The sequence below is a fragment of the Siniperca chuatsi genome, linkage group LG12, assembly GCF_020085105.1.
Source record: "Siniperca chuatsi isolate FFG_IHB_CAS linkage group LG12, ASM2008510v1, whole genome shotgun sequence".
In the NCBI taxonomy this organism is placed as follows: Eukaryota; Metazoa; Chordata; class Actinopteri; order Centrarchiformes; family Sinipercidae; genus Siniperca; species Siniperca chuatsi.
In genome coordinates this window covers 13,234,592-13,243,406 of record NC_058053.1, presented here as the reverse complement: position 1 = coordinate 13,243,406, position 8,815 = coordinate 13,234,592, and positions in this window count along the sequence as shown.

Genomic DNA, 8,815 nt, shown 5'->3' with positions numbered 1-8,815 from the left:
AATGGAACAGATGGTAAGCATATTTTGAGCTGAGCCAGAATGAATAATTCCCTCAACTGATGACACAGCAACGCCAGCAACAGCTTTAAAAACTCCCAACTTGTTGTGAGCAAAGTTTTAGTTTGTATATTCAAGTCATCTTTTTTTGTCTCCATGTCACAAACCTTGGAATAACACATTTTAAGAGATTTTTTTTTTTTTGACAAATGCAAAAACATGTCAGTGTGAAAATTCTAAAAGAAAACACTGAAAAAAATCACAACACCTACAAGCTCATCCTTAATGTAATCCCTTTAGTTTGCACTCCCCTCACTCACTGGGATGATCTGTGGTTTACCTTTGTAAACAAGCTGTTGCTGTGTGTGACATTCTGCTTTTACAGCAGCTTAGCTTTCCAGGTTCAGACGCTGAATGTTTGTCCTTGAGGGGACAGTTGCCCTGAGACCTACCTGTCAGTTTAAATAAGAGGTTCCAGAGCATTTTGTAGTACATTTCCTGAAAGTACTCAGGGTGTAATCCATTTAAAAAAAGTACTATGTCCTAATAGAATTTTTTTCTGCAAAGTGAAGGTAATGTTTTCATTAAAGTTTCATGTAAAACCCTTTTATATTTTTTGACCAATGCTTTGACGAATTACTTCTTCGTGGAGTCAGCAAGGGGTCAGTGACATGGTCGAGCATATTATGTGGAGGGTCAGATTTTTTCCACATCAGCTCACATGTTCAGGAAAGGCCCTGGTTTTTGTCACTCCACTGGTCACTGACAAATCAGGGAGTGACCTTGTACTGTCAACCATTTGCTCACCACTGTCTGTAAATTACAATTTTGACGAGCAACATTAACTCCTTTTAACAGCTCATTGTTAAAGTCTTATTTTGTTTACTTTCTCTTTCTCGAAGATGATGGGCTTTGACATTCGACGATAAGGCAACCCCCACCAAACCACCATGGTCATTAGTTTTCCGGCGTGGGAATATTTTTCACAGTAAAGTTTTGTTTGACTGTATTATGCATTACAGTTGCTGAATGATTTATTCCGTCTGACAAGTAGCCCATAATTGAATGTAGCCTTCAAACGCAATGCTGTGAAAGCTATCACACTCACCCACGTTCGACTTCATTGCCTCCAGGAAGACTGCCCCCCATTCTACCCCAATTTACATTGGTTGTCTGTGCTATTAATTTCAGTGTAACTCTCTAATAATGAAATTCGGTGAAAATGGGGAAAGAAAAGAAGGGTCAAATGTAAGTTTGAGCAAACCAATTAGGTGGTGTTTCTCGTAAGAGTTTTTGTTTTTAATAGATGGGCAGGCCAATCATTCAGTTGTCTGGACTTAAACAAATGAAATGTTTGTTCTTAAACTCTACTCACTCTGACTCTGACTGTGGAATAGAAACAATTAGCCTATTCAATTGGGAAACTATTCATGTGTTTAAGTGATACAACAGTATTTAACTTCAATTAAAACACTTTGGTGAATTATCTGAGGCAAGTTTCCTTTTGCTACACCTCACACATACAGGAACCTTTTGTCGAAGGTGAACTTACATTCTTCAGCTTATCTTTATCTTCACTGTCCTAGTCCCCATCACCTATTGATCTCCCCAGTCCTTAAAAACACCAGCAGGGGAAGAAAATTAAGCTCTTTTGTGCTTACATAACCCCGACAAAAAAAGATAGGGAAAGAAAACAGTGTTTCATTCTGCAACATTTAGTCCAATCAGCTCCCTGAGGCTGAACGCCGATGGGAGGCTTGGCTCCCGTGGTGAAGGAAAGTGGAGGCTGAAAGCTTGCTCTATTTTTCTATAGCATCAAAAATGCATGTGGGTGAAGTGCATTATGAATTACATGCAGGGCTATGTCTAACAAATCCATATATCCTATAAGCACATGGCTGTGCAGCATCACAGTTGACTGACTGACTGGCATCTTCATCATGAAGCATCCAGCGTGGGTTATTAATGGTTTGAAGAATCGGATTTGAACAATTAAACTGAAGAGACGCAAAAATCAGACTTTTATTGTTATCTACATGTTTGGTTGCTTGACAACAATGTATGCAATAGCAGTACAGATTCTTCGATAGTGATTTTACATTGTTGTTTGTGATTCCTTACCTGTTCATCTGAGATTAATAAATGTTAGCATAGTGAATATTAATTGCACATTTATTGTTGTAATAACTGCAGAGTAGGTCCAAAAAATGGGCAGAGAATGCCAAAATTCTGTTACAATCGCATATTAGCTAACAGCCAAGTGTTTGTGTACAGTGAACAGAGTTTTTTGGCAGCATGTAAACACCTGACTACCTGGGGAAGATTCCAACACTGTTTACAACCAAGGTACAGTAACAAATGGAACACAGTGTAGACTCCTGAAATATTCATCCCACTGCCACAGCAGATGTTGAAATGGCAGCAAAAAGACAATAACGAAGTGAATGACCAACAGCAGAGACAGAGACTTTGCCCAGCCAAGTGAAACCCTTGATTCTACTGTGGGTTTTATTCCTGCTGCTCAAAATATAGAGAGGAGTCATGAATCATAATATCCCTCCCATAGAAAACATACAGTACATAAAATAAATCTATGTTTAACATGTTCAGTCCTGGCAACATGCGGATACAATGTAGTCTGGTTGCAGTTGCTAGGTAACAAGTGCTTCAGGGGGAAACCCTCTTTATGAAGTATTTAAAACGCATCATTAATTGCTAATTTGCAGATAGAAGTATTTGAATACTTAAATACCATTACCCACGCAAGTGACAGCTTGTGTGCATTTAGCTTTATTTCTTCACATAGTTTGGATTTTTTTCTAAAGCAATACAAGCATTGATTGTGAATTATCTCTGTGAACGTTTGACTTTTTTTTCCAATCAGCCGTGGATGGGACACTGTATTGTACTGTAGCTAGATCAAAAGCCTTCATGTATTGTATGTCACACTTGCAGAGGAACAGAGGCACACAGTTACGTACAATCTCTTTCTCATAGCTCCACATTTATCAAACAGTTGCCTCCACAGCCAGAGCTGGGGATGCAGCCGAGAATCCACCACCCTCGTCTGAACATGCTTATTTTTAGCAGGCATGGATTGTGAGAGAGCACTTGTTTTATTTCAGTCCTACAGGCTCTGCCTGAAGCACCACAATTATTTGGTGCCCTTCGAGTATGCAGAGTCATTTTCCTCAAGCCTACATCCACCACATGGATGAACAAAAGGTGGTCGGATTTATGAAGGTTCACTGCAGCTCACAGAAACATTCCTCATGGCCATGGATAAGCCTGGTTTTTGCTCATTCTGCAATATCACTTCAGTGAGTTAAATTCATAACTAGAACTGAACAACAATTTGACAAATATACACACATTAAAAACTTTTTTGAATCCTTTTCTTTTTTGTTTAAATGCACAAAGAAGTAAAAGGTACAAAATCATTACACACAACACACACACACACACATAAGAAAGTATATTAACCTATAAATCATTTTTAAATGCCAAATTACTATACTAATGAGTTTCAAATCATTTTCTGCTGAGGATCACATTCTCAACTGGGTGGCATGCAGTGGCTTCCCAAATCGGATCCTGCGCTGCCCTTGCTCTCAAAGCAATATTTTTGGCAAAGGAGGGCGACAGTTGCTTACTGATCTTAAAGCAAACATGAAATGGAAAGGAGCAGATAAAGTGAGCGTCGGGCAAACAGGCTCAGTATTCTACAGAGAGTGTGGGCTCGGTGTGATGTGTCCTCCTCAGCTCCTTTTTCCCTGCGCTGTTGGCGACTAAAGCAGAGAGAGATTTTGACTCAGGTGCAAACTGAGCTGTTTTGCAGACGCCTACACCAGCCCGTTATCTTACAAATACAATACACCAGAGACAAGGCATCTGTTGTGGCTCTGCATGTGTGTGTGTGTGTGTGTGTGTGGGTGTGAGGATGTAAAAGTATGCAGGAGTGTGTTTGTGTTGTGTGTGGAACAATGGAAGACAAACAGATGATGGATTTTTGCTTTACTTCCACCTTTCTGTTTCCATACATAATGCAAACTCCAAACAATATATATATATATATATATATATAAAAGGGAGAGATTGATTCCTGTGAAAGCGTCAGAGTGCAATACACTGCAGTGTGCTGTCTTGGTAACAGTTGCACTAGGCTGTGGCAGCTGTTTCCCCACTGAATTAACCTATTTGTATAACCAGGATGGGAGCTATAAGGGATGAAGAGGGAAAGTGTAAATGTAAAACAAGTCATGACAGAATCTGACAAGAGACAGAAATATCCTCTCTCCCCCCCTGGTGTTCTCCTTTACACTCTCTCAACCATTTTAATCTCCCCCTTAATACCATCCCTTCCAGACTCAACTTTGATCACTGTCATTTTGCAAAGTTACAGGATTGGAAGGATTGAGACAAATGCATTATTCATCCCACACACCAATTTGGTTCTCCTCTGCTGTCTGTAACGCACTTCTCTCATCTCCCTGTCAGTTTTGTCTTCTGTTCAGTTTGCTCTGGCATAGGACAGCACTAGTCTTTCAGATCTGTAATGGACTGCAAAGTTCAAACCAAAGGAAAATATCACAGAATCACACAATTTAAACCCTTTAGAGAGAATATAAATAAATAATACAATTATAATTTCTAATTTTATATTGAAATAAATTGATTTTAAAGAACACAACACATTACTGGTAAATACTTCAGGAGCCACTGCAATTAAAATGCATTGGAAATCACTACAGAGGCCTTGAAAAGTTGATTGACTCTCCAGTCAGATGGACTAAAGACTAATATGACGACTTGAAGGAGATCGCAATGTAAAAGCTCTTGACAATCCAAAGTATGTGGCAGTGACAAAATCTGACTGTCAGTCCAAGAAGTTTACATTTATACCCAACAGCTGGTCTCATACTGACAGATGACTAAATTACATAGATCTACTGGATTTTCAATGTGTGATAAAACACAAAGATAACTGGAGTGTTTCTGAAGTCCCCCTACACCCACTGGTGATCTTGGAAGAAGAATTTTTAAAAGGAAAAAAATACGCCTTCATCCATGGGTAGCATGAAGCACAAAAAAAAAACAATTTTAGGCACTCAATTGACTGTTCACCAAGTCCTGCCCCCTTAGTTACTGTTGCTACGCTTGTTAAGCTTTCGTTCTCACAAAGCACATACAGTATGTAGTTAATAGTGATAATGGGGGCAGATTTACCACTTGAAACTCTCAGTGATTTTTAAAACAATGGGTCCTTGATTTCAGGTAGATGTAGACAAACACAGGCTTCTTTTTTCTTGCCGGCGACCGTCGACTTTAAGAAATGACAACTGTCACCAACAGATAGTATAAGCTGTAGCTAGCTAGCTAATTAAGCTAGAGTTAGCTTCATGTGTTGGTTTGTGCTGTCTCTGGCTAACTTTTTAATGTTGCCTGCTTATTCTTTTTCAAATGAGAACCTTGTAACAGGGTCTTGAATATGCTCTTGATGGCTACTTAACTTGATATAATGCTAAAAGACTGACTCTAAAGGTGCCAATATGCTCCAACAGAAGCGCTTGTCAGATAGTCTGACATCCCCTCCCCCCACACCACTGCAACGTCAGAATAGGAGAGGCTGTGTCTGACGATTTCTGTAACTTTTACAAAGCCGACGGTGCGGAGGTGAAAAAGTAAGCAGGGTTTGAATTTAGTCTCTCGCAAGCTCTCTTTTTTCGCTCTTTACACATCAATTTTTGTCACTTTTCATGTGGAAAACAAAGTGCAACAGTATGAATGGCTTCCAGGAAAGACTGAAAGTGTGCATGGTTATCCTCATATTTAAATAATCTCAACCCTCTCGCCAGCGGCCAGCTTTTCCCCTCTAGTGAGGCTGTTCAGAAACGCTATAAACACTTTGGCTTTCCAACGTGGTTGGCAGACATGTCATACAACTACAACACAACAACTAGTATTTTTGGGCATAAACCAACCTTAAAGCTGCATGTCCCAGGCAAAAAGTCAGTGTCCTTATCACTTGATGATCCATATAGAAGACATGGAAATATGGAAACAGCATTGTTCTTGTATTACAGTGTAGAGCTAGTTAGTCCTAGTATTATATAAGGAAAATGTAAGATTGGACTGTCATTTCATTCTACAACATAAGCTTGGTTGGCTGCTTAGCTTACATACTTTGACAAGCAGTAAAGATGATAGATTTATGCTTTCTTGCTCATATTTTCAAACTGTATGTTTCACTTTTAACATTAAAGGAGAAAAGCTTTAGGATGAGGACTAACCAATGTGTTGTTGCAAACATAACATTATATCAGACGAGGTCGGCACGAGTTGCTGGTGTTTGAACTTCTCCAAATCCAATAGAGCCGGACAGAGCTGCTAATGTTAGTTGGTTATGGAGAGGAACAAAAAAAAAGAATCACCATCCAAACTCTATGTATAGAGTATAGCTCTTACTACACCCCAACAAACACTGCTTGAACATGTGGAGAAATCCAATGCTTGACAGGCCTGCCATCACCAATATGCAATTGGCACACTCTTTGCTTACTCACAAGCCCATATTTTGCTTTTTATCTATATCCATCCACTTGAGTGCCTGGAATTTCATGCCACACCCCACCGATGGAAGAAGTCATGTTTTTTCCTTTTTAAAATTACATGATGCAATGGTAAACCGGGCTTGTTACATTAGTAAGGAAACAGCAAACCACTGTAATGGTGTGAGGACATTTGTCTTGTTTCACAGTGTGCCATGCCAACACCAACACAGACAGTTCTGTCTTATGTTGCACTACTCTTCATATGTGATGCGTCATGTATCATCCCATCTTCGCGCTGACCGATATTGATGTGGCGCGAGAAGTGAGAGAAGTGTTCAAACTGCCAGTCAGCATGCCATATTTCATTTTGAATGTTCAATGAAGTTTCACTCTCATTGTCTTTTTTAACAACAAAGTAGAGTTATATTTGCAAACTTCTAGCTTGAAAAACTATTTCTCAGCAAGTCAATAGATTTGATTGTGGAGTATTTAGGAGAACCATTTGAATTTAATAGACGTTGTGAAGGGAAATGGCATATGCTGCTATTTCAGTGCAAAATTGTGTTTCATTTGTCCTGTAATCAGCAAGCAATGCCAGCTGTTTTCTTTGCCACAGGCTGAGTCTGTGTCAGAAGTTATTTGTCAAGAAACCTGATAATGGAAATGATCAAAACATCTCTCAAAGAATAATTTTTCTCTGGGATGCTAACAAGATTTTAAACTCTGAATAACCCTTTTCTTGCCTCCTACTACAATCCTCCCACATTTTCCAAATACACTTGAGTCAATTATTTTAGTACTGAAATGTTATTTCTGTGGAGAGGCATTAATGGCTCTGCTGGAGAGACCTCACATGTCAAAAGACAACAAAAAAAGGACTAAATGACATCTAGAGCAAAGCTCTCCTTGGTGACAAAGGCCGATTGTTTTCTGGCAGAGCAAGTGGTGATTTAAGGTGGCCTAAAGGGATTTGCACCCCATCTCCAAGGAGTCAGAGGATAATGCCTTCAGCAGTTTTGATATTCTGATCCATCCCATGGGTTTATTTGAGAGATTCAGAAGAAAGGGCTATCCCGAGGTAAAGACAGAATTAACCCAACAAACCTGTGATACCTACAGTCCTGGCACTGACTTTATTTCCACAAGTCCTGTAAGGTATCTTGTGAAATACAGTTATTATTTACACAGCGAATTTGACAGCAGCAAAGAGTGTACTGTGAAATATGAACAGCAGCAGTGATTACACAGGGTATGATCAAAACAATAAAAGCACCAGAAGAAAGGACTTCTCGCAGTGCCACTGGCTCTATGTCGATGTGGGATCCTTTATCTGGCACAGTTTTGGTCCAGATTTAGAAATAGATCACATCAATTTGCAGCCCTGCATGTGTTGTCAATAAGGCAAGATAAACGTACAAAAATAGAATGAGCAATCCATTGTGAATGTTGTATCTTTCGTTTTTTTGAAAAAGGTCTGCAGACTGTACCACTGACTCTAAAAAGATACAATCGTCTGCATCTCTGCCCTTGAGATTTTTGACAGGGGTTTGGTCCAGTTATCTACTAGAGCACAAGTTTAGTATCAGTTAGCATCCAAGTATATCATTTTTACTGGGGCTTTCTGTCTCAGCTCATTAAATGTATACATGCACATGTGCTCGGGGACATAGAGAAATAATTTCCTTGAAAGAATTATATACATTTTGACATTAAGAGGACATTGATACCACTCTCATATCTGTACTGTAAACATGAAGCTACAGCCAGCAGCTAGTTAGCTTGAACAAATGGCTTAAACAAACAATATCACATGTTAATTAGTGAGCTTTAGAGGTGCTGGTAGGTGGACTTTTTTTCACCTTTGGACAGAGCCAAGCTAGCTGACCAGACTTTATGCTAGGCTAAGCTAAACGCACACTGGCTGTCGCTATGTATTTTTTCTGTACAGACGTGAGCATGGTATCGAGCTTCCCATCTAACTCTCGGCAAGAAAGCAAATTAGTGTATTTCCCACATGTCAAACTATACCTTTAAGGTCACTCAAAATTGTAACGTGCACAGTGATTTGAATATGCTTAGCTTCGGGCGATGATCAGACTTATTTTACGGTGGTAGATGCACCTGCACAGGCCCACGCCACGTCTTTACAATGAGGTAAGAGTGTTGTGGGTCTTCTATCATTTTGACCACCCCCTGTAATTATATTATATATAAGTATATGAATAACATTTTATTGAACTGAATGGGTAATGCATGTATTACATCTA